Raw genomic sequence first — 27005 nt, forward strand, 5'->3', positions numbered from 1 at the left:
GACAGTCTGTATATATATATATATATATATATATATATATATATTTATATGTTTTTTTATATATATATATATATATATATATATATATATATATATATATATATATATATATATACTTTATTTAATTTTTTTTCATGAGATTTAATTATAGCATATTGTTTCTCTCAAATTATTCCATCCCAATTCCACCAAGGAATTGTCTGATTCACATTAACAATCAGACATCCAACTATCATATGAAATCTATTTAGGAGATAACACATGACAGGCTTAGCTACCATGACATTTTTGGGTTAATTCAATAAGAATTAATTTCTCCAACTGATTACATTTAGTAGTTTATTTGCATGCACTGTCTTTGTTGTTTTAGCACCCAATTCACAGAAAGAATTATGCAAATCAGGCAATGGCGCTCATACACCCCACAATTTTGAGGTAAATGCAATTTGCAAGGCATATTTCTGGATCTTTCAAATCATTTCCAAGTGCATGGTTGTGTAGGATGCAGAAGACTACTGAGATTAAGACAAAAATGTTTGGGACTGTACTGTGTACTGCGATCCAGGCACCTGACGCACATCTGGATATCTGGCCTGTCATTGTCTTTATAATTTGATCAATATACTTCTGCCATGATCAAAAGAAAATCTACAAAACATCTCTTTTGAACTAAATCTGGCTTTCTGTGAGTGGCAAAGGCGCAAAGCTGCACCAGGCAAATACCACAATTTATTTATTTTTTGCGTGTGAATAAGGCAAAATGATGCAACTGTTTAGTGAATTTTGACTGTATATCAAACCTAAGATCTAAGTATTGGTTTCCAGCATGCTCTCTCACTGTGCCTGCAATGGATTTGCAATATAAAACAAGAATTAACAGCTAAAAAATGCAAAGTGCTTTAGATTATTTTTGCACATGCAAAAATCCATTAACAGTCTCATACAAGTAGATGATATAAATTAGTAGGACCATGTTAACTAAAGAGAATTAAAGTTCAAATAACATCACTACAAAGGATGGCATTAAATGATGCGATCCAAAATGAATTTGAACAGCGGTGAAACACTTTCTTATTATGGAAAACATTAAATGATGTGATCCAAAGTGAATTTGAACAGCGGTGAAACATTTTCTTATGATGTCTGTTTTCTGTGCAATCCATAAATAAGATCATCAGTATGACATTTCAAACAAAGAATTTGGCCAACCTGGTCTCACATTAATAGCTGATTATGACTTAATATTTTATTACTCAGACCCTGCTATTTTATGAATGCTCGTATGAATGTCCTTTAAACATTCATACGAGCAGACAGAGAAGTTTGAAGTAAGTTTGGAGCAGAAGAAATATACATAAACCTTGTGTAAATTGTCAGCTTTATGCAAAGCTAAAATGCTATTTCTAGCCATTTTACATGCACATTTTAATAGGCATGATCATTTTTTTTTAACAGGAAAATTCATGTTGGATCATAATTTCTTTATTTCTAGTAAGACCTTTGATATTAGGGCAAAATTTTTATTCTTGATAATAATATTTGTATTATTTTCCTGTAAAAGTTTTTAAAAAATCCTTAAAACAAGAGATTGTGCATTTTGTATTACAGAGTTTTTATAGTTAAAACAAGTGAAAAAAATCTACCATTACTGAAGGTGTAATCAAAAGTATTTAGAATACATTACTGACCTTGAGTAATCTAACAGTATACATTGCAAATGACGTTTACGGCATGTATTCTGTAATCTGTAGTGGAATACATTTCAAAAGTAACCCTCCCAACCCTGTCCATAATTCTCCTTTAAACCTCATCTGAATACAACACAATTTTACTCACTTTTGGCTCCCCCAGCCAAACGTGTTATACAGCACAAAAATTTTGAATTGCATAAATGTCATTTTCATGTAAATTCCATGAGATCAGACTGGCTTTAGCATTAACCTACAGATCACAGAGAGAGAGAGAGAGAGAGAAAGAAAAATCTTCTCTTTTCTTGTTGCCTCATGGCATCGAGATTATAATCTACACATGGCGCTAAAGACTGCTGGAAGAAAACCATACCAAGACTGTGGTCACAATCAGCACCAGATTCAACAGATACTGTAATTAGTTTTATGTCATTTGCTTTCCTTTGTGTGTATCACTTTGAAATAGCCGAACAAGCAAAATATAACTGTGAATGCTGCAAGTTACAGACTGTTTAAAATGAGACCACATGGGATATCTGTTCATGAAGACTGAACAAAACATCACACTCTAGCAGCATAAGGAGCTGTAATTAAATTAGCTCAAGTGTAGAATTGATGGTATAATAGGTTTATCAAACTTGCTCTAGAGGGGAATAGTGTGTCATTTAGCAACAAAATATACCTTAGGAAAGTGAATAATTGTATGAAATGTGATAATTGAGCTATTGATTGTTACTGCTAATCAAAGAAGTAAAACTAACATATGGTGTGATCTAAATCATAAATATTATGTGCCATGTGGTTTATTCCTGTGAGGCAATTATGTAGGTTTCTAATCCTGATGAGGGTTGGGCGTTAAAATATTTCAGGGTGAGAGCAAAAAGAGCTGTGTAGCAGATAATAATACATGCATTGACAATACCCCCCATATAAAATGTACATTTACATTTATGCATTTGGCAGACGCTTTTATCCAAAGCGACTTACAGAGTCCTTATTAAGCGGACAATCCTCCCGGAGCAACCTGGAGTAAAGTGGCTTGCTCAAGGACACAATCGTGGTGCCTGTGGGGATTGAACCGACAACCTTCTGGCTGAGCACTCTGAAGACATTTTACATGAGGAAGTCAGCAATTATGGGTACATGCAAGGGTCTATGGAAATTGACCACATATTCTTAAATGTATGTGCTTCTCTCAGGTGTGCAAGCAAAGTATTTTTCTAAGAATAGTTAGCATTTTGTTAAAATTGTATAAATAATAAGTGATGTCCCAAACTGTCCCTTTACTGGACATGTATTTAATAATATTCAGCAATTAAAAGGTTAATGTTTTATCCAAATACACAAAAGGACTGTTTGATACTTTAAAAAAAATTGAACTCACTAAACACTTGAATCAATATTTATTTAAACAACATTGCTATATTTATTTATTTACGTCTTTATCAAGTAGGAAGGTTATTTAAACTGACCTTTGATTTTATTTTTATTTTTTGTAATTCTTGCAGTTTAGCCTTTTTTGTTGTTGTTGTAAATGAAATCAACAGGAATGCAAATTTGTATTCTTTTATACTCTACCCCCTAAACCAAACCCCAACCCTAAACCTAACAATCAGTGTGGTAAAAACATGTAATCGTGATCTGAATGCAATTAATTCCTAGTTCCCACGGGACCAGAAGCCCATTCTAGGATGTTGCTCACACAATGCACTCAGTAGCTCCAGAAGGAAATGTAATCACATTTGAATTGATGTAAAAATGTGTGATGGGGGATTAAGCTTGTCAGTACTTCAGCAGTATGGGGTTGTTTTACAGAAGGCAACATGTCGATTTCTTTTGTGATCATGTTGATATTGATCATCATATGCAAACAGTTATTTAACTATTTCAGTGAGGACCACTTCCATCATATGAACAGGCTACTTGATTTGAATACTTAAATTAATACTTATTCACTTATAGTCAATTAAAGCAATCTGTTGGTATTGGTGGTATGGTTATGTACCTGGCAAACTCTCTGCCCAGCCATGCTGCCATGCATGGACAAAGAGGGACTGTAGCAGGGTAATGTAATGTTTTAGCATTTTTTGGAACGTGGTACAATAATTCACTGCATAATGGATTAAATGGAAACTTAAATAACATTCAGACAATCAAATTCTAGGATGCAAATCACCCTTTATCTTTATTGTGTAGAAAGAATGTTTAAGGATGAAATTACTAAATTGCTTTGGTGTGATCAGGTGCTCTGCAATGGTTTGAACAGATGTTAAAAGCTATTTCGTGCCTTTTGCACAACGGTCAACTGAATGCGATTGGTATTCTGTGGAACAATCTGAAGACAAAATCTCTACAATATTTTTGGATAGTGGAACTGTAAGGGTGACAAGTTCCTTTATGATAAATCACCTTCAGCTCCAGCTATAAAATAAATATGAAACCTGCGTCACATCCTTTTGTATCAGAATCTCATTGAATTTCATCACTCTGAAAATTTGACACTGATAAATAATTGTGATTTCTTAAAACTTGTTTGGTTTTGCTTGTTTGTTTTAGTGTAGGAGTGTGCAATGTGAGTCCAAGGGTCTGCGCTGATATTAATGATTTGGAAAATAGCAGGACAGTTTTCCAGATGGGCCTTTATCTGATCTAGAAGGCATTTGTGGAATAAATGAGAGAGGAAAGAGGAAATGCCCTTTCCGTTCAAGGGTGCGTGTGGGCATAAAACAAGGTATTATCAAGCACTTAAACTCTAATTGCTTGTAGCAAAGGAGAGCCCACATGAATAAAATGGATTTAGTGAACTGGCCATGACTCCTTTTTTATTGTCTTATTATTATGCTTCCTCTGTTCAAATGATATTTGGTGCCAATATGAAGGCCTACGTTTTGGCATATCATCCATCCATCCATCCATCCACACACACACACAAACACACTCATGTAGTGTTTCCATGTTTTATGGGGACTTTCCATAGACATAATGGTTTTTATACTGTACAAACTTTATATTCTATCCCCTAAACCTAACCCTACCTCTAAACCTAACCCTCACAGAAAACTTTCTGCATTTTTACATTTTCAAAAAACATAATTTAGTATGATTTATAAGCTGTTTTCCTCATGGGGACCGACAAAATGTCCCCACAAGGTCAAAAATTTCAGGTTTTACTATCCTTATGGGGACATTTGGTCACCACAAAAGTGATAAATACACGCTCACACACACACACACACACACACACACACACACACTGGGTTTCTGGGACCCCAAACATGAAAACAGTAAAGTCTGAATGGAATATAAGGATTAAAACTTGACATGGCCATGTTTGGAAATATAAAAAATTAAGATATCACTTGATTTGTATGTACCATTGGCAGCTTTCTATTCAACACTTCTTTATTGGAGATGACCATACACTTTAAAAGTGTACTCAAGGGAGGAAGTGCTTTTAAGAGGTTGCATATGTATTGCTTGATATTCATAGAATTTCACCTTAATGTTATTTTAAACTGCACTATAAAATACCCACCTCTCAGAGATTTGGACTGCAGTGTAGCCTGAAATAAATGTACCAGGAGCATCAACATTGTTGCTACCTTAGAGATTCATATTTCACTGCTTTTAACATTGCTTGCCCCTCTTTCCAACACTCTTAGCCATCGGTTACATTCATGCTGCAGAGGGCCCTTGGGAGGGGGCTCAAAGCAAAGATATATCACTTTCCTCTTATGGCTGCTAACAGGGCAGAAACTCATATCTCCAGCAGGTCTGTTTTATAAATGGATTTGAGTTTTCACAATGTTTACACCTCCACATTCCGAACCTTGCCTTGCAGGTGCCTACTAGAGAAGGATGGTTGAGAAGGGACTGGGAAAACAAGAGAACGTAATGCGCAAATCTGTTTTGGGAATGTCAGCGTTTTGGGAGTTAATGCAGCTGGTAAGCTGGAAGCCAGCAAGACCCTTCAAATATCCACTATCATTCAAAGTAAAAAAAATAAATAAATAAATAAATAAACACATATTAGTATGGAGTTAAGAAGTGCATTGGTTTAATTTGCAAACCAGCAGAACACATTGTCAGTCCTGTTTTGGAGTGCTAAATATGGTTACGTTCACAGTCACACCCAGTTTGGTTATAAACAAGACCAATAACAACATTTTATAAACAAAGTGACTTCCAGAACTCAAACCCACATTTTATGAGTGAGTTTTGTAAACACATAGCTTCTATATGAAATGGAACGCAGTGTGACAGTGAGACCTCTGCACTACACACATGCTTGTCTAGTATTTGTTGTATTTTTATTTTCCTTTTCATGTGGGGCTCACACAAGTCACAGACATGTACTGTAGAAATGAGCAGTATGTCATTTGAAGATTTTAAATATAGTCACTTTCCTCCAAAGAGCTGTTCTTATTCGTTTTGTGATTTTGGCACCACCCAAATGCTGTGTTTTGCACTTAAAACAGAAGAAAAATAAAAATAAAAATAAAAATAAAAATAAATGTCATTTAATTAAGAATTTACAGATGAACTTGTGCCTTAATTTAATTGTTTATGAAATTATATGTTTTAACTGTGAAAAAACTTTCCACCATTATGGAAGTCAGCATCTTTAATATTGTGATATTTATTTTTGTCACTTTGGTTTCAGATATTATTCATGGCTATTGCGAAAATAGAAAAAGGGCTTTACATGGATTAATTGTTCATACAGTCAGTATTTAAACCACTCCTATAGCTGTTGTGAACGGAGCAATTCAAAAGTCACACTTGTAAATAAGGTTGTCAATCCCAAACTCTGACTGTGTGAAGATATCATATGTGTTCACTCTAATAAACCTTTTGCAATCTAGTCTCATAGAATGAACATTACTATATGTACACTTTTGCAAACTGATGTTTACATACAGAAAACTACATTTAGTCACAGTTTCCTGGTGAAATTAAAACTAGAGGCTCTACAACAACTGAATGTTTTATTCACTTCCACACAAATCATGACTACAATGTGTGATTATGACTTTATAAACACTTATGTTTCACACTATTACTCACCCACTGCTATATTATGATATCAAAACAAATGTATCATAATGCATTTTGAAAAATGACAGATTTTAATACTTGTATTAAAGTCTCACCTACATCTACACACTTATTTCAATGTAAATAGCTTCTGCAGTAGCTCACCTGGTAGAGTTGTTGACTTTGGATACAGAAGACTGCAGTTCAATACCAGTCAAGGACACAAGCTGACATGTGAGACAGGAGTCATTGATTCAGAAAATGTGCTTTTCATTTCTCATTTTGTTTTCGGACATTATCGGTTAGGTTTATGTATTGGTTAAGGGTAAGGATCTCTGTTTTGTGTCTACCTCTCATTATTAGATCACTATTGGTTAGATTTAGGTAAAACTTTTAGGTTAGGGATATGTGTTTTACTCATTAAAACTTACATCTACTGTTCACTTTAAAAACCTTGTCTGATTATATTTCATTCGATTTTGGTGCCCCTCACTGGACATATCACTGGGAAACTGTACCGAAGCAGACAATTTTGCTTTGCTAAAATGTTGTCATGGTCACATAATGTTTATAAGACCAAGCTGACCTTTTACCTCACAAGATGTTTTTAAGGAAACTATTTTACTGGCTGTTAGCCAATGTAAAAATAATTGATTTCTGCTTTATTGCTTCAGCCCCTCTTCATATCCAATTCCTTAATGCCACCCTGGCAGTTAACTCTGAAATACCATCTTTTATGATTCCAAGAAGAGTGGGAAATTATACATATGTCATCCATTAGAATGACAGAGTAGAACTTTTTAACCAAGAGCTACAGAAGCACAAGGTGTGATGTGTCATTGTAAGGTCAGGGTTGGGAGGGTTACTTTTGAAATGTATTCCACAACAGATTACAGAATACATGCTGTAAAATGTAATTTGTAACGTATTACGTTATATTACTCAAGGTCAGAAACGTATTCTAAATACTTTTCAGATTACTACTTCAGCACTGATAGATTTTTCCACTTGTTTTGCCAATAAAAATTCTGCCAGTACAGTAAGATTAAATAAAAATTGTAAAAATACAATAAATCTTATAAAGTGTTGTTTCTAAAACAAGATCAATCAAATTAAACTTGTTTTAAGGATTTTTTGATATTTTTACAGGAAAAAAATACAAAATTATCAAGTATATGTTTTTTGCCTTAATATCAAAGGCCTTAATACAAAAAAAGAAATTAAGATCCATCGTGAATTTTCTTGATAAAAGAGATGATCGTGCCTGGTAATATGTGCTTGTAGAATGGCTAGAAATAGCATTTTAGCTTAGCGAAAAGCTGACAATTTACACAAGGTTTATTTCAATGTCTTCTGCTCCAAACTTACCTCAAAATTCTCTGTCTGCTCGTATGAATGTAACACATTATAAGAAAGTGTTTCACCACTGTTCAAATGCACTTTGGATCGCATCATTAATTTGTATACATTTTTCTATCTGAAAGGACTCAATATTAAATGAAAAAATGACAATAAAATGCAAAGTAATCTCTTCTGTAATCAAAATACTTTTTGAATGTAATTGTATTCTAATTACCAATGATTTAAATTGTAACTGTGGTGAAATAGTTACTAATATTTTGTATTTTAAATAATTACTCCATTACATGTATTCCGTTACTCCCCAACCCTGTGTAAGGGCTCAAAAAAATAGATTTTAATCCCATCGTAAAGTCTGGATTCATTAGTTCAGACCAACACAAAAAGATTGTCTGAGACATTAATCCAAGGGGGAGATTACAGCCTGAGCAATAAGGGAAGAAAACTTAAAGAATCAGTCACTACTCAAGAGTTCACTAGTGCAGTTTTGTTTAAAACTGAATCTGGAAGATTAATATTGAGTCTTTTATGGCAGGCAAAGGAACCCAAAATATTTATAGTGATGAAATCATACTGTAAGTCTGCATAATCAAATAACACAGGAAGCTGAGTATCTTTAAAGATGCATTAGTTCAGTCAATAGTGTAATTGTGTTAGACTCATATCTCTCTACTACCATTCAGTGGAGAAAGTCTATGGCTTATCATCACACTGAGAGATTATGCAAGTTCACCTCTACAAAGGGAGGTTTTCACATGTAATGTTGGGGGAAAATACTTTTTAATCTATGAATTTCATAACTAAGTCTCAAAGAATGAACGCTACTATAACTACATTTTTGCAAACTCACTTTTACGTACCATGTTCTACGTTTTGCCACAGTTTCCTGGTTTAATTAACACTAAAAGCACAACAATAACTGTGCGTTTTATGTACTTTCACACAAATCATGAATACAATGACCGATTATCGCTTTTAAACTATAAATTTTCCCACTATTACTCACAAACTGCTATTTTATGAGCTAGAATCACTTGTACTGTAACACATAATTTAAAAAAGATACATTTTAATGCCTGTATTCCAGACACACCTATATTACTACACTTATTCCAATGTGATTAGCTTACACAGTATCTCACTTCATAGAGTATTGTACCTTGGACTCAGAAGACTGAGATTTGAAACCTGTCAATCACAAAAGCTGACACATAAGATGAAAATGTCATAGAAATGACACAAAATGACATGGTTGCTTCAGAACATGTGCTTTTTTATGTTGCAATTACTTTTAGGACACTTTAGGTTAGGTTTAGATGTTGGTTTAGGGTTAGGATTTCTTACAATTTGCTACCTTTGTTCCTTATATTTTTACATTTGACTAACACACAGCCAAATCTATATTTGAAAGCATAGTTGATGCATGATTTCATTCTTGGAACATTTGTTAAGCGCATACCAAGGGCACAGCTATACATTACACACTTTAAATGCACATTTGAGTGTTTTTTATAATGTAATGTCAGTTGAACTTTAGCATTCCAGCTTACTCAGGACTGGATTTGTTAGCACAAACAGTCTTCACTGTAGAGTTACACTTAAGGGACTGACATGACCTCTGAATCCTTGGCCTGGCAATTTAGGACAGCTTCCTGGATCTCACCTATTCAGCTATGAGTGAGGAATTACACAGTATGTCTTAGCTCTGATATTTTGTTTACCTCTAATTTGCTTTCAGGACACTATTAGTTAGGTTTTAGGTATGATTTACTCATTAAAACCTCCATCAAATATTCACCTTATAATAACCTTGATTACAACACCCTTTGACTCTCTTTATATATATATGATAAATAAATACAAACTGGTTTGCTACACTGTAAAAAGTGAAAACACACAGTTGTGACCTTAAGGAACATAATCTATCTGACCCTCAACATTGCTTTCAGTGAGTCATGGTGATTCATCACTTTAAATAATATTATTTGACATGAATATTTTTTGTAACTTAATTAATTTAAGGTTTAATGATGGAAAACAAAATTACTGACAAATCGGACATCACAATGCAAGCAAGTGTTACTCTACCCAAAAGCAATATTTAGCCAATTTACTAGAAAAGTTTAAAATATTTTATGGAAAATTTCAATGGCTTTTAAATTTGAATTACTTTCCATGACTTTCCAGGCTTGGAATACCCAATTTTAAATTCCCTGATCCTTCTAAGTTTTCCATGACCGTGGGAAGGTATCCCTGTAATGTAAAAATAATCTAAGTCTACTCAAAACTGCCCAAAGTCTGCTCAACTGCTTAAACAGATTATTCTTCTGATCTAACAATAGAATGCCAAACACAAGTCTAAACAGAGACAAATACATTGTCTATTTTAAGTGTGTAACAATCTGTCATCTTATTGCCCAGGTGTGGATGTTTTTATTCATTGTTTTGCTTATATATATATATATATAAAAAAAATGATAATCACATCTACCATTGTTCTAAATCCAGGACACAATACCATCTGTTTCTGTTGCCAATTTGAGGTTAGTTGTCAGGAGTTGTGATATAGATGCAATGAGCACTATGTTGCACAAGTCGCATCGCTTTCCACCCAGCATGTGCAAATCACCGCAAGGGCATGGAGCAGCTGAGCCAGCCATCCACAGAGAGATAAACCACCAGGGAACAAGCTTCAGGCAGGCAAATGGTAGAAACGGGGGTCAGGAGCAGCCTATGGATGTTAAGGCTTGCTGAGTAGAGTAAATTGCAACTTGTAAAATGGTCAGCTGAATGGAGGGATGGTGCACCTTGAAAATCTCTCCAATAATAATGCAACCACCTCTGAGAGGCTGTTAGTGGGAAGAGCATGAACAACAAGGTAGGAGGACAGCTCACTAAATATCAAAGGGCCATCAGATCATTGGGGGTATACAACTTGCTTTTGTGGTCAATTTGTGGACAACCTGTGTTAATTTCTCCTCAACAACACTTCCAGCTTCAGTCACTGGGAGCAGTGGTTCGAATTTTGGACTGATCAGTCACAGACTGATTTCAGCAGCAGAATTGTTTACCTCCTGTCACCAAATTCACTTTGAGATTATCTTTTTAGAAATATTATTTTAGGGCTAGCAATTTAATACACTAAATTATACCATTTAAATATGTTTATCACAATTACATTTCTAAGGGTTGTCTAGTGTAATAACTGTAAGCCCGTCTCCAATAATACGGGTGAAGGTCTCTGTGCGTTACTGTCTTTCCTTTTACACAACACAACAAGATTAAATGAAATACATTTTCTATTATGTATTATCTCGTTATTTCATCTGACTCCATATATTAAAACTGTTTTAATGATATCTGAGCATCATTAAAAGTGAGCGAATGTTTGATTATTATTTTTAACTCTTTAATTATATTATACCCGTTCAGATTAGGAAACTATGTCGTTTTGAGGTGTTTTTCTCTTTTATGCGGGTCTCACGATCACAAGCTCATCAGTCTTTGATCATCAAACAGAGGTAATTCCTATGTACCTAAGATCGGTCACAGTCACGTTTACACAATCAAAGATACATCAGTATAGCCCCCATGGAATTGCATACACTTGAATTTAACTTAACGTTTTCTTCAGTAGAGGTCACGGCCACTATTACAGATGTAAGTTGACCAACATAACTTCTCTTATAATAGCTTTGGATTGGCCATGTCGTGGTTTCCCGTGTACACTTATCTGGAGAAACATTAAATTAAAACAGAGGTAAGACACACCCGAATTTAGATTGGTCAAGCAGCATTTGCTGTTCTAAACGGAAATCCAAACCAAGTACACTTGAATTGATGCCAAATATTAGTTGTCACTAATCTGACGCAGACTTGCGGTAACATATGAATCGTTTAATCTACTTGGGAAAACCATTTCAGAGTCAGTCAGAATAAAATTGTGGAATTTATAGAAATATTTACCTGTCAATGAAAACTACACACAGCGATCATGTGGGAAGTCAACCTACAGACTCCCCAACCTTTTGCCCATTTCCTTATAAACCCAGATAATTCAATATGCTTACCAAATGGTGGTGTCTGTCATTTTAATTCGATTTGTGTCCCCTATTGAGGGGTTCACAACTATGGGATCAGAATTTGTAATTAAATGGGTCCTTGATTCCTGTAGATTACATGCAGGAGGTAGTTTGTATGGAGGATCTGGGGGAGGGCACACCTTTAAGGGACACACCACATTTCTCATATTTTATAACTTCTTTTAGCTTTTCATTAAATCAGCTGTAATGGAATAACATTTTCAATTTACAATTTGGCCTTTGTGAAAGCAGCGCGAGATACGGGTCTGAAGAAAAGATGGTAAAAGAAAGGAGAAAAATGCCCCATCACATCATAATGAGAGCACAACAGGCCTTTCATCAAGGCACATTTGATGAGCACTTATCCATCCAAAAGCCCTAAACTATATCACGGTAAGACTGCGAGCCTGGCATTGAAGGGTCACTGCTGTACCACTGAGCTGAGAAAAAGCCCCAGCTGGCCCAAGGGCTGTCGTGTATGGCCAACAATAGACATGGACTGGTGACAGGTGTCTACACTGGTGGCTCGGTCTCTTTGGGACTGGCATCATGGCAAAGCACTAAAGGAAGTGACATGATTTTAGGTGGGCACTAGATTTAAGAGCTTGCCCTCCGGCCGAGACTCAAGCTGAAGTAAGGAGGGTATGCGCCATAGGTACAGTACCATCTATCACAGAGGTTTGCTGCCTCACTACAAACAAAACTTTCTCTCTATACCAACTTGAAATAACAGCCTCAGCTCTGCAAAGACAAGTTTGAGAAGATTTCAGGTTAAGGCATGGATTTTCTTATTTTTAAAATGTCAAGTCATTTTTATTTGCATAGCGCCTTTCACAACACACTTCAATTCAAAGCAGCTTTACAGAAGATCAGGCATTAGCAGAAGATAAAACTGTAATTTCTATAACGTCTTAGAGTTGTCTTTGTGTAGTTTGATAAAATACGATTGTGAATTGTGTTTAAAAATAAGTAATTCAATAATATTTGTATTTATAACCCCAGTGACCAAGCTGAAGGAGACTGTGACAAGGAACACAAAACTCCATAAGATAATATATATTGAGTTAAAAGTGCACTCAGTAATGTTTTTTTTTTTTTTTTGTGCTAATTGCTAAATTCTACTTACTGGTGCTTGGTGCACATTTATGAGCTGCGCCATGTTGAGATCATATGACCAGTCGAATGTGAAAATTTTTTTCTTTTCACAACAATTCCCTGTAATTGGACACATTCACTTGCAAAATATATTCATCATGGCTGATTGCAAATAGTGAATTTCTACATTGGCAATGGAAACATTTGTTCCCTGTCAAAAAGCTGCACTTTGATGCGTCACATTCCTTCCTCGCCGCACTCAGGGGGAGAGGACGTCGGCCACCCAGCCCCGCCCTGGTCCTTCGAGAAGGGAGGCTCAAAAACAAAGCGTGACGAGTCTTGCTCCCCCTCGTAGAGATTGGGGGCCAGCTCGTTGCCCTCAGCAGCCCACAAAGCAAGACCTCAGGACAGTCATTTCAAAGAAGATAAAAACCCTGACTGTCTTGCACCCAGACTTGTTGGGGTAGCCCCCCTCGGGTCGGGGAGTGTGAAGCATTCACCCGTAACTTCCCAATACACCCATGAAACCTCTCCATTCCCACCATGTTAAGGTTTCCAGAAAAATGTTAGGTGTTCCGTTGCTTCCTGCCTTAGTCCAAGACACGGAATACTCGACATCCCCCTCAACAGGAAGTGTCAAAATTGATACCCATCTCAGAGAACTTGGCAGTGTGGAAGCTATTGCCAGGTGTTTTGATGTGGGTTCTAAGAACAGTATAAATTAACTTAATTAATTTGAACTAATAAATAAATGAATTAAATTTGATCACCGTCCTCCGTGTTTTAACAGCGTGGTCTCCACACCCGTGAAAGCGGAACAAGCATGTCTACTGTGAAAGAACTTCAAAATTTTTCACAACCTTTCGTCTCCATTCTTTCTCTATTTCTCATCTCTTCCCGTCTCTCTATATATACACATATTTCACACACTTCCTTGATTGAAATGTCAGGGCACTGTTAAACATTTACCCTGCATCAAAGAAGGTGTACGCAAACAAGGAATTAGCCTATCACATCATGACGGACATACAAATTGATAGTTCCCTCATGTTCGCACCAGTACATTTCACAAAAACTATATACATTTTTGGGGTTTCCCTCAAGGAGCCTTCCCATGAGCTCTCGGTTCTTTTACCGTAATTATCTTATATAACTGTGTTTAACATAATGTACACCCTCAAATTACAATTATATCAAAGTTATTAGTCAAGAGATATTTTCAACAACAACCCTTATATATTACACTTATGTTAACAAATCCTTCTAGCTTAATTACTATTTAACACAGGGTTACACAAATAATATCACAAGCACAGCTGGGGGACTGGTTTGTGACAATAGATTAAATGACACTTATTTCCATATTCATATTGCGCCAAAGCACAGGTACTTTCTCAGATTTGATTTTACAGGCAAAGCGAACCAATTTTGTGTCCTTCTGTTTAAAAAAAAAAAAAAAAAAACATTCTGGCACCACTCACTTAAACGAAATTCATGGATGCGGCTCTGATGCCCTTGAGGCTTCAAGGCATCTGCATTTTGAATCATCTTGACAGTTAGTTGGTGTTAGCTTGCTCAGAGAGTCTGGCTGCCCAACACTGAGATGTTGTTCTCAGCCATTTGAGTAATCTAGGGCTGCGAGTGAATCTAGACAAGTGCATCCTGTTGCCAAGGCAACAGACCATGTTTATAGGTATGGAGCTAGACTCGTGGGTGATGCATGCGAGCCTGTCTCCAGCTTGCGTTGTGTCATTACGCTGGTGTCTAGCGATGCTCAGAGTGGGATGTGCTTTCCCTGTAAGAACATTTCACAGGCTTTTGGGACTCATTATCATGGCATCGGCTGTCATTCCCCTGGACTTGTTGCATGCAAAACCTTTTTCAATGTTGGATGAACTCCACAAAGGGACTTCAACCACTGAGGCATGCACTTCATCCCTTCAGATTGATGTGTGGGTGCTACCAGGCTTTGTTGCCATGGATACGGACCCACTTTCTGATATCGTGTGTTCTGTTGGGACAGGTGTGTCGCCGCTAAGATGCCTCCTCTGTGGGTCAGGGCACTGTATATGCCAGCAGCGGGACTGACAAATACACCGTATGGAGATGTACATGGTGTTGCTCATGCAATGCTGAGACTGGCACATCACATCCATCTGTGGGCACAGATAAATGTACTTTCTCTGCGTGCCGTACATGTTTTCGGACTCACTGAATGTAGGGGTGGATCTCCTGTTCAGACAGGGTCTGATACCCAGAGGACATCACGTCCTCAGATTGTGGAACAAATCTGGAGGAGGTTCGACAGAGTGAAACATCGCACTGTCCCCTCTGGTTTTCTCTCTCACACCTGGCACGCTGGACATCCATGCACTTTTATGGAAGTTATGGGTGTGGCCCCTAAACAGGGCACTATTTTGAATAATGGTTTATCCCCATATATATATAATTTAGAAATCACTTATTTTCGTTTTTATTAGCTATTTTCATACTGTCCCAGCTTTTTGGGAATTGGGGTTGTAAGAGTGTCTGTTATTTGCATGCCCTGTTGATCAATCCCTTGTGGATGGATGTTGATTTGACTAGATGTGCATCCTTAGAGGACATTTGTATGGCGGCAAGGTGACCCTCTCTTCATACATTTGTAAGATTTTATAATCTGGACGAGGGTTTGACTCCTGCTTCCTGTTTGTTGCAACAGGAGTAAATCCATAATTGCTTTTATGCAGATGCTTTAGCTCACTTGTGCGCCGCTGCATGCTTACTACACGGGCTTAGACAGTTGGCAGCTACTGTTTGCATGGCGTGAACCTATAACGTTCCCATTGCGTTCATGTGCTGCTCGAGTTCCACAAATGCGAACGTCTCGGTTACATAAGAAACCTTATTTCCCTAAGGGGAATGAGACGCTGTGTAGCTGGCCATACTCTCTATCCGCTGGCATAGGCTTGTGTCTTTTGCAGAATATCTGACATAATGGTTTGAAAGTGATCGCCTTTTTAGAGCCCATAACATAGCTCCCTAGGGGGCGTTGCTTAAGCACCATCAGCCAATAAATTGCCGTGATTGTATAAGTGTTTCAGACCATGTGACACTCGGATGGTGTCCCATAGCTTTCATCAGGGATGGATGAACTTCAAATTAAATCTCACGGAGTTGCACCACGGATCGCACTCATTGGAGCTCCTGAAAGCATGAAGATTAAATGTTTCTGAAGCACAGTGCTACATGTGCCATCTGCTCAGGTGCACGCCAAACTACTGTGAAAAAATAAACAAGGTTTTTGATAATAAGCGTAAAGTGCTCTGGTTTCGCTTTAATTTAACATTTGTTGAATGACAAATGTTCTCCGTCAATGCAGGTTCATATATGCATTATCAGACATCCTTGAAATTCATCATTCACTTAAAAGTGATGAATTTAGAACAAAAATATTTTAGCATTGCATAATATAATATAATATAATATACAACAGTTAGTTCCAGTGCACGAATCTGATTGGACAAAATATGTGCCATGAGTACTAATGGTCTCCAACCAACAGCACTTGGACATTCACTGTGTGTATCACTCAACTTGTGTTCGTGCCGTTTTAAAGTAAAGTGTAAGAGCAGTGAATATGTGTTAACCCTCTGGGGTCGACAGACTCGCCAGCGCATCCTGCTGGATTTTTTCATCATTACAGTGGAAACAACATTAAAGTCTCTGTCATTTTGGGGTATACATATAAGTGTAAGACATCATTAGAGACTATAAAGGGTCTACATTTATTTGTGTATAAAAGGTGTGAATTACAATCCATATTCATGATAGCTCACGCCTCCTCGCATATGACCTTTCTAACACTAAAAGTGTCTTACAAAAGTTAAATGACTATATTGTTTTGTATGAATGAGTGATCAGGATGGTTGTCACATCATTTTGTAGCAAAAACTCTAGGCTACAAGATCCAGTTCTCAAAATTATTGTGGATAAATGTTTATTATGTGTTATATGGCCTTATTTCAATGACTTAATTTATTTTTTTTCAAAAACCATGAATAAATGTTATTTTCTCAAAAATACAAACATGTACAAACATGTTGCTCACATATTATTGTAGCCCAGTTTGTGCTGAATACAGTGTTATCAGACTTTAGTCATTAATGTGTTTTTAAGCAACTGAAAAAAGCACAAATGTCAAGCATGTCAAAACTTCTCCTGGGCCCAAAACACACTCAGACCCCAGATGGTTAAGAGCCATCTGTCTCTTTACATTTAATATTATGAAATTACATATTTTAGCCAGCAGGTGTAGGCAAATGCCCATTTATGTGTGTAATATGAGCCAGTTGGTGACATGAAGAGAGTCAGATCAGAGTTTATATTCAACAGTGCTCCGTGATCGCTCGTATTACTACTACACTACTAAAGTTAGGAAATAGCTTTAAAGGGCTTTAAACTAACAACTAACAAATCAGAATTAAGGCTCATCACAGCTGAGAGACACAACAGACTGATTAATTACACAAACTATAGGTGCTTACCTCTTACTGGACTTTCCACATTGGAAAGGACAAAATGGTGGAGGAGATTGCGGATTCTATAGTGAAAAACTCTTGTGCACCAACTACCATTAAATAGGGAGGAATACCCCTGCTTGGATGGCTATATTTCCACTGGGAATATAGGACAGATTTCACCAAAATGACATTATCTTCAGAAAGCTGAAGATGTACTTTTTATTTTTTTTTTTAATATGTACTTTTTAACTGTTTTATATAACCAATATCACACTCATAATTGTGCTATATATGCCCTAAAGCAGCACTGCTGTGATTACCTATTGCGATTACCTAGCTACCCTGCTGCCGAATCACAGAAGTGCCGCACTCTTGCTTGTGTGATATTGCTTAAAAATATTATAATATAATATAATATAATATAATATAATATAATATAATATAATATAATATTACATTCAGGTTGGCTGGGTTCCAGGAAACAACAGTGTAAATATAAAGCTGACCAAGACTAAAGTTGTCCAAAATTAGAGACATATTTTAAGTATTTGGAAGTACTGAAATATTTAAAATATTATTGTAACAATTATTTATTATTCATGTATAATAATCTATAATTATTTTTATTATTTATATGTCATTATACCTCTGCAATATTTCAGTTGTTAAAGCCTTAAAGGTATAGTTCATCCATAGATGAACATTATCATAATTTACTCACCCTCATGCCACCCCAGATGTGTATTTCTTTCTCTTGAAAAACACAAACTAAGATTTTAAAAAGAATATTTCAGCTCTGTTCCCATACAAAGCAAGAAAATGGTGATCAGACCTTAGTAGCTCCAGAAATCACAAACAAGTTAGCATTAAAATAATCTATAAGATTTCAGTGGTTAAATCCATGTCTTCAGAAATTATATGTTAAGTGTGGGTGGGAAACAGAACAATATATGTCATTTTCTTTAACCATAAATCTCCACTCTCACTTTTACATTCTTTGTGCATATTGCCACCTACTGGTTGGGGCTGGTCAAAGGTAGATATTTATAATTAATATATATATATATATATAAATTAGGGCTATCGATTCCTGAGAAATGCAAGTTTGTAGTACCACCTGTTTACTCCAGAGGGAAGTAAGTGAAATTTCAGCTGTATGAGCAACGCACAGTTTATACAGTGAAGTAAACACATCAGTAGGCAGAACAACGCAAACATGCGTTATGTTCTTGCGTTCCACACACTTGAAGTAGCGCAAATGCAAACTAAGGGATCTCAAGGTGTGTTTAAAGATTGAGTATTAAACTATGTTTAACTTGAAACAGTGACCTAAACATTTTATGTTTATGATGCAACGCACCCGAGATGCTACACAAGAATATCTAACGAAGATGTAAATTGACGGGTTCTTAAACAAGCCGTCATAATAAATCTCCAACTGATTGACAAATTCACATGCGAAATGGATTGCTTTGAACTGTATGCCAATGATTGATTTATGATCAATAATATGGTAGTAAACAATACATTGTAAGCATAATTTTAATTATTTAAAGATAACTATGTATGATCTTTATATATTGAATTATTGTTATATGAGGGGCTTTCATAGCAAATATTTGTATATGTGATTAAATGAGATTAATCACAATTAATTAATTGGGACAACATGTAATTAATTTAATTCGATTAAATTGTTGTATCAATTAACATCGCTAATATATATATATATATATACACTCACCTAAAGGATTATTAGGAACACCTGTTCAATTTCTCATTAATGCAATTATCTAATCAACCAATCACATGGCAGTTGCTTCAATGCATTTAGGGGTGTGGTCCTGGTCAAGACAATCTCCTGAACTCCAAACTGAATGTCAGAATGGGAAAGAAAGGTGATTTAAGCAATTTTGAGCGTGGCATGGTTGTTGGCGCCAGACGGGCCGGACTGAGTATTTCACAATCTGCTCAGTTACTGGGATTTTCACGCACAACCATTTCTAGGGTTTACAAAGAATGGTGTGAAAATGGAAAAACATCCAGTATGCGGCAGTCCTGTGGCCGAAAATGCCTTGTTGATGCTAGAGGTCAGAGGAGAATGGGCCGACTGATTCAAGCTGATAGAAGAGCAACTTTGCCTGAAATAACCACTCGTTACAACCGAGGTATGCAGCAAAGCATTTGTGAAGCCACAACACGCACAACCTTGAGGCGGATGGGCTACAACAGCAGAAGACCCCACCGGGTACCACTCATCTCCACTACAAATAGGAAAAAGAGGCTACAATTTGCAAGAGCTCACCAAAATTGGACAGTTGAAGACTGGAAAAATGTTGCCTGGTCTGATGAGTCTCGATTTCTGTTGAGACATTCAGATGGTAGAGTCAGAATTTGGCGTAAACAGAATGAGAACATGGATCCATCATGCCTTGTTACCACTGTGCAGGCTGGTGGTTGTGGTGTAATGGTGTGGGGGATGTTTTCTCGGCACACTTTAGGCCCCTTAGTGCCAATTGGGCATCGTTTAAATGCCACGGCCTACCTGAGCATTGTTTCTGACCATGTCCATCCCTTTATGGCCACCATGTACCCATCCTCTGATGGCTACTTCCAGCAGGATAATGCACCATGTCACAAAGCTCGATTCATTTCAAATTGGTTTCTTGAACATGACAATGAGTTCAAGGACTAAAATGGCCCCCACAGTCACCAGATCTCAACCCAATAGAACATCTTTGGGATGTGGTGGAACGGGAGCTTCGTGCCCTGGATGTGCATCCCACAAATCTCCATCAACTGCAAGATGGTATCCCATCAATATGGGCCAACATTTCTAAAGAATGCTTTCAGCACCTTGTTGAATCAATGCCACGTAGAATTAAGGCAGTTCTGAAGGCGAAAGGGGGTCAAACACAGTATTAGTATGGTGTTCCTAATAATCCTTTAGGTGAGTGTATATATAAAACAAAGTGTAGTCAGGACATTAGCACCAACACTATGACTATTTTAAAAAAGTAATTTTTGATCAAATCTAGACAGGTCCCAATTCCAGCAGCCATCGCTCAACACAGTACACTTGAGTAATCATGCTAAATTGCTAATTTGGTACTAGAAAATCACTTGCGATTATATCAAACTCAGTTGAAATTTATTTGGTTTGTTAAATGAAGCTTAACATTGTCTTTATGTTTGTTTTTGAGTTACCACAGTACGCAATAAACTGGCATGTCTTAAGGTCAATATTAGGTCAAAAATGGCAAAAAATAAATAGCTTTCTCTAGAAACTCATCAGTCAATCGTTGTTTTGAGGAGTGAAGGCTATTCAATGCTTGCAATTGCCAAAACAAACTTAAGATTTCTTACAAAGGTGTACACTACAGTCTTCAAAGACAAAGGACAACTGGCTCTAACAAGGACAGAAAGAGATGTTGTATGCCAGATACAGCTAAACAAGAGGATAAGTACATCAGTGTATCTACTTTGAAAAATAGATGCCTCACATGTCATCAGACATCTTCATTGAATTCTACCCACTCAACACTAGTTTCATGTACAACAGTAAAGAGAAGACTCAGGGGTGCAGGCCATATTGGAAGAATTGCAAAGAAAAAGCCACTTTTGAAACAGAAAAACACAGACATTGGACAAAAGATAATTGGAAAAAGTGTTATGGATCTTAACCCCATTGAACTTTTGTGGGATCAGCTAGACCGTAAGTTGTTTGAGAAGTACCTGACAAGACAGCCACATCTATGGCAAGTACTACAGGAAGCTTAGGGTGAAATGTCACCTGAGTATATGGACAAACTGACAGCTTTTTGATGAGAAATCTTTGAAGTAGTTTAAAAAATATATATAATTGTAATAGTAATTGTTCACATTATTAATCTCCTGACTATGCATTGTGATCAGTTGAATACCACTTTGGTGAATAAAAGTACAGATTTCTTTCCTTGTGTGCAAAATCTGTACATTATATATATATATATATATATATATATATATAGAGAGAGAGAGAGAGAGAGAGAGAGAGAGAGAGAGAGAGAGAGAGAGAGAGAGAGAGAGAGAGAGATGTTTCTCACACAAACTATCACTTTTAATGACATGGATTTAACAACTGGAGTCATAAGGATTTATTTTATGCTGTCTTTGTGATTTTTGAATATTCTAAGTTCTGCCCATAATTCACTTGCATTGTATGAACCTAAAGAGCAGAGATTTTCTTCTAAAAATCTTTGTTTGATCTGCAGAAGAAAGTCATACACATCTTGGATGGCATATGGGTGAGTAAATAATGAGAGAATTTTAAGTACAATAATAATTCAAGTACAAATATGCTAAAATGGATAATTGTTTGTCAGACGATTTTATTACATCCCAGATAGCAGACGTACAACTGAGATACTGTATCTGTTAAATATATTTTCATCTGGAAAGTATCACAATCTAATTAACATCTGCTAAACATTCTAAAAAGATCAGATAAACAAAAATTCTAAATCATAAATGTCTCAATGACATCTGCTGGCATCCAAGACATACTTATTGACATGCATCTTAAAGACATATTGCAGATAAGGAAAAATAAGTCCAGATGTAGATGCACACATCAAATAGATGGGTTGGGGGTCTCGGGTGTCCTCAGTCCTTTAAAATAGTAAATGTGGTGAATGCAATAATTTTCTGAATGAAGGCTTTAAATTTGTTTAAAAATGTAATGTGACCAAAATGTATTAATGCTTGGTTTTAAATTATGTTTTTTTTTTTTTTTTTCTCACACAGTACAAGACAAACTGTGTCTGCATTGCAAGCAATTTGCTTATTTCAGTCACCTTTCCTTTCTTTTTTTGGGCTGTATCAAAGAAAAGACAAAAATAATTTTAATTTAATTTAATCACTGACATATCTGTAAAATGACATGCCATCAGCTGGCTTGCAAAAAGAAAATTCACAATTATTTACTGTCCTCAAGTTGTCTCTCATTGTTTTTTCCCCAGTAGAATCATAAAACAATCTTTTCTTCAATAATCCTAACAATGCTCTTTTACATACAAAAATACATCACATTGACCACTGCTGTCAAGATCCAAAGCTAAAAAAACAAACCAAAAAATTATCAATAAAATACCATAAAATTCCCATGCAACACTAAACTTTTCTTTGCCACCAGAAAGCTTGGAATTCACTGCAATGTCATATGGACTACTGTTATGATGTCTTTATACAGAACCTTTAATAACGATTTATAGTATTTGTCTTTTATGAAGCTTTACAGCTCCAACTTACTCTAAACTGTTTTTTCTATGGAATAGAGCTCCTGTTGTATGGACTGGTGCCTTGTCGTGGCGGAACAGCTTGTGAGTCTAAATGACCCTGAGAGCTATGCTGGCGGGGGCCTTTTGTACCCCTGGTAGCTTCAAGCAAGCCAGACAGGTCAAAGGCGGGAGACCAGACGAAATGCAGTCCACCCTGCCAGCCCGGCAGCAGGGGCTGGTATGCTGAGTATCAGATCGTGCCTGCTGTCACAGCACCTGAGTGAGCAGAAGAGCACTTCACCAATGGTCACGGGGCAATAGACCTAGTTAGCTGGTCACTGCGGGGCAACTCATAACTACACCAACCGTCACACATTTCTGTTCCGTTGGAATTTGTAGCATTGAGTCCAGAGGTGGAAGGTTGACCTGGGCGAGCATCCTTTCACTTAAAATTTTGCCCGGGCGCTCTCTACTATGAGCATCTCATCTCTCCATTATGACGTCTAATACTCAGCCTCCACGACTGGCAACTCGGGAGCACGCTGTCCTTAAGAGTGCTGTCATTGCTCGGCAAGGTTCACGTGTACGGCAGGCGCGACCTGGTCGTCATCCTGCAACTGTCGCATATACCTCCATCGCATGCTGGAATGTGCGATCGCTTGGCGTTAGTTCTGACATGGACTGCGTCTCACCTCGTAAATCAGCCCTGATTGATGCAGAACTACTCCGACTTAACATCTCCATCGCTGCTCTGAGTGAAACTTGGCTGACCGGTGTTGGTTCTGTCCAGGAAAAAAAACTACACTTTATTCTGGAACGGATACCCAGATGGTGACAGACCAATGCACGGAGTTGGCTTTGCAATTCAAAACAAGCTACTGTCCTCAGTGGAAAAACCTGTCCCCATCTCCTCATGTCTTTCCTCACTGCGCCTGCACACAAACTGTGGCCCAGTTACAATCATAGCCACTTACGCCCCTACGCTGACTTCCGAACTAGATGTAAAGGGATCATTTTACAGTCAACTGAGCTCCATTATTCAGAAGACCTCCTCAACTGAACGTCTGATTATCCTTGGTGACTTTAATGCCAGAGTGGGTGCTAACTCCAGTGCATGGCCTGATATTCTGGGAAGCCATGGATATGGCAACATGAATGACAACGGTCAGCGCTTACTGGAACTCTGCAACACCCACAAACTCTGTGTCCCCTCTTCATTCTTTCAGGGCTCAAGTTCCTCTAAAGTCACCTGGCGTCATCCACGTTCTAAGCGCTGGCACCAACTTGACCATGTACTGGTGAAGCGTGAGCATTTGAAGGAAGTAACACACTGCCAATCACTGCACTCAGCAGATTGTGACACTGATCATGCCCTTCTACGTTGTAAATTAAGGATGGTCCCAAGCAAGTTTCATTACGCAAGGCCCAAGCCTACTCCTCGTCTGGATATTTCTGCAACCTATGTTCCTGCGTCGCAGTATGCGTTCCAGGAACTACTTGCTTCCAGCTTTGACTCTTCACCTCCTCATGAAGATATCACGGCTGCCTGGCAGCACTTCCACTCTGTTACCACAAAGGCTGCATTTTCCATCTTTGGAAAGCGATCCAGATCACAGCCTGACTGGTTCAAAACCCATGCCAGCCTGCTCCTACCTGCAACTGACTCTAAGCGTTCAGCAAGACTGTCCTATCTGCAGCATAACACTCGCTCAAATAGGGCAGCATGGAAGCAGGCATGCCGCAATGTCCAAAGGGTCACTCGCACAGCCATGCAGGCTTACTGGAGCACATTGCGTGAACGTATTGAGTTAAGTGCATCCATTGGAAACATCCGAGGTGTCTTTAAAGGTCTGAAAGAATCCTTGGGCCCAGTCCCTAAAAAATCCTCTCCACTCCGTTCCCTATCAGCCGAACTTCCGACCGATGTGGAATCTCAATTGGCGAGATGGGCAGAGCACTACAGCCTTCTCTATGCTCAGCCTGTCACAGCCAATACATTGGCAATAATTGCTGCTATTCCTGAGCTCCCCCCTATGTCTGATCTGGATGCAGACATTACCATCGAGGAAGTCAAATCTGCAATTAAGGCACTAAAAAATAACAAGTCTCCTGGAGCTGACGGCCTCCCCCCTGAGGCTTATAAGGCAGGCGGTGATGTTCTTGCTTCTGTCCTACATCATCTGGTTGTGATGTGTTGGAACAGTGGATATCTCCCAGATGTCCTTAGAGATGCCAGCATCATCTCCATCTATAAAAACAAGGGGGGCCGTGCAGACTGTAACAACTTCAGAGGAATATCTCTGCTCAGTCTTGCTGGCAAGATATTTGCTTGCACTATTCTACCACGTCTACAAATCCTTGCTGACTGTATCCTCCCTGAAAGCCAGTGTGGGTTTCGTACTGGCTGCTCCATAGCAGACATGGTTTTCTGTGTCCGTCAACTACAGGAAAAGTGTATAGAACAGCATAAACCTCTGTTCTTGGTGTTTGTAGACTTGACCAAGGCCTTTGACTACGTTAGTCGATCTGGACTTTTCCTCATTTTACAAAGACTTGGCTGCCCTCCAAAGTTACTGAAGGTGATCATTGAGTTTCATGAGGGCATGAAGGCAACTGTACAGTCTGAAGGCACTCGCTCTGATGAGTTCCAGATAAGGTGTGGGGTAAAGCAGGGATGTGTCCTTGCTCCTACCCTCTTCGGAATTTTCTTCTCTGCACTACTACGCCGTGCCGTCCCTGGTGACTCGGGTATTCTTCTACATACCCGTAGCTCAGGAAAACTTTTCAATTTGGCCAGACTGCGGGCGAAGTCTAAAGTGCGCCATGTTCTGGTACGTGAGCTGCTTTATGCTGATGATGCTGCCTTTGTTGCCCACTCAGAGGCAGATCTACAACTACTCTGCTCATCTTTTGCTGCTGCATGTCTAGAGTTTGGTTTGCAGATTAGTCTTAAAAAGACAGTTATTCTTGCCCAACCTGCAACCCTAAACCCTACAGTATACATTAACAACACATGTCTATCTGTGGTAGACAAATTCACCTACCTGGGTTCCACTGTATCAAACAACAATAACCTTGACGCAGAGCTTGACATGTGCATTGGGAAGGCATCATCAACGTTTGGAAAACTGAGCAAGCGTGTCTGGCACAACAAGAACCTCTCATTGCTCCTCAAAGTTCGTGTGTACCATGCATGTGTATTGAGCACCTTACTATATGCAAGTGAGACATGGACAACATACAGGAGGCACGAACATCGCCTCAACGCCTTCCATTTTCGCTGCCTTCGTTCCATACTGGGTGTATGCTGGAAGGATTATGTGCCAAACTCTGTCATACTTGAGAGAACTGGTTCCAGTGACCTGTACACCATCCTCCGTGAACGCCACCTCCGCTGGACTGGGCATATATATCGAATGAATGACTTTCACCTTCCAAAAATCTTGCTTTATGGCGAGCTGGCAAATGCCCCCCGCACACATGGTCGCCCCCATCTACGTTTTAAAGACGTCATTAAGAGGGATCTTCAGGCTTTCTCCATCAACCTGGACAACTGGGAGGCACTTGCAAATGACAGAACCAAATGGCGCACAGCAATTAACAACAGCCGCAGGGACTCTCAGGAGGCCTACAAGTCATTTCTGGAAGAGAGACGCTCAAAACGGGAAGCAGTTTGTCGTACTCGACATGAACGGCCATAGTAGTAGTAGTAGTAGAGCTCCTTAAAATATCTATTTTTATGTTCCAAGATAAAGTAACAGCATATGGGTTTTGAACAACATAAGTAAATTTTTAGGTGAACTACTTTAACTGGTGGCTTATTTTTTTGAGCACAGACCTGACCAGGACATACTCAAAATAAAATGGTCTATTGTAAAAGAAGACTTTTTGGAGATGCTGTACAAAATTCAGAATTAATGAAAGACAAAACATTTTTGAAAATCTTGTCACAACCTAAAAATTAATTTGAAGCTCTTATGTTTT

At 37.8% G+C, this 27005-nt stretch overlaps 1 protein-coding gene across 3 annotated transcripts in view; it reads right to left on the minus strand.

Moving 5' to 3' along the window:
- The window catches only part of astn1 (astrotactin 1), a 449912-nt gene that overhangs the window by 331605 nt on the left and 91302 nt on the right, over window positions 1–27005 (minus strand). The window lies entirely within an intron of this gene.

The sequence above is a fragment of the Xyrauchen texanus genome, chromosome 6 (genome assembly GCF_025860055.1).
Source record: "Xyrauchen texanus isolate HMW12.3.18 chromosome 6, RBS_HiC_50CHRs, whole genome shotgun sequence".
NCBI classification, from domain to species: Eukaryota; Metazoa; Chordata; class Actinopteri; order Cypriniformes; family Catostomidae; genus Xyrauchen; species Xyrauchen texanus.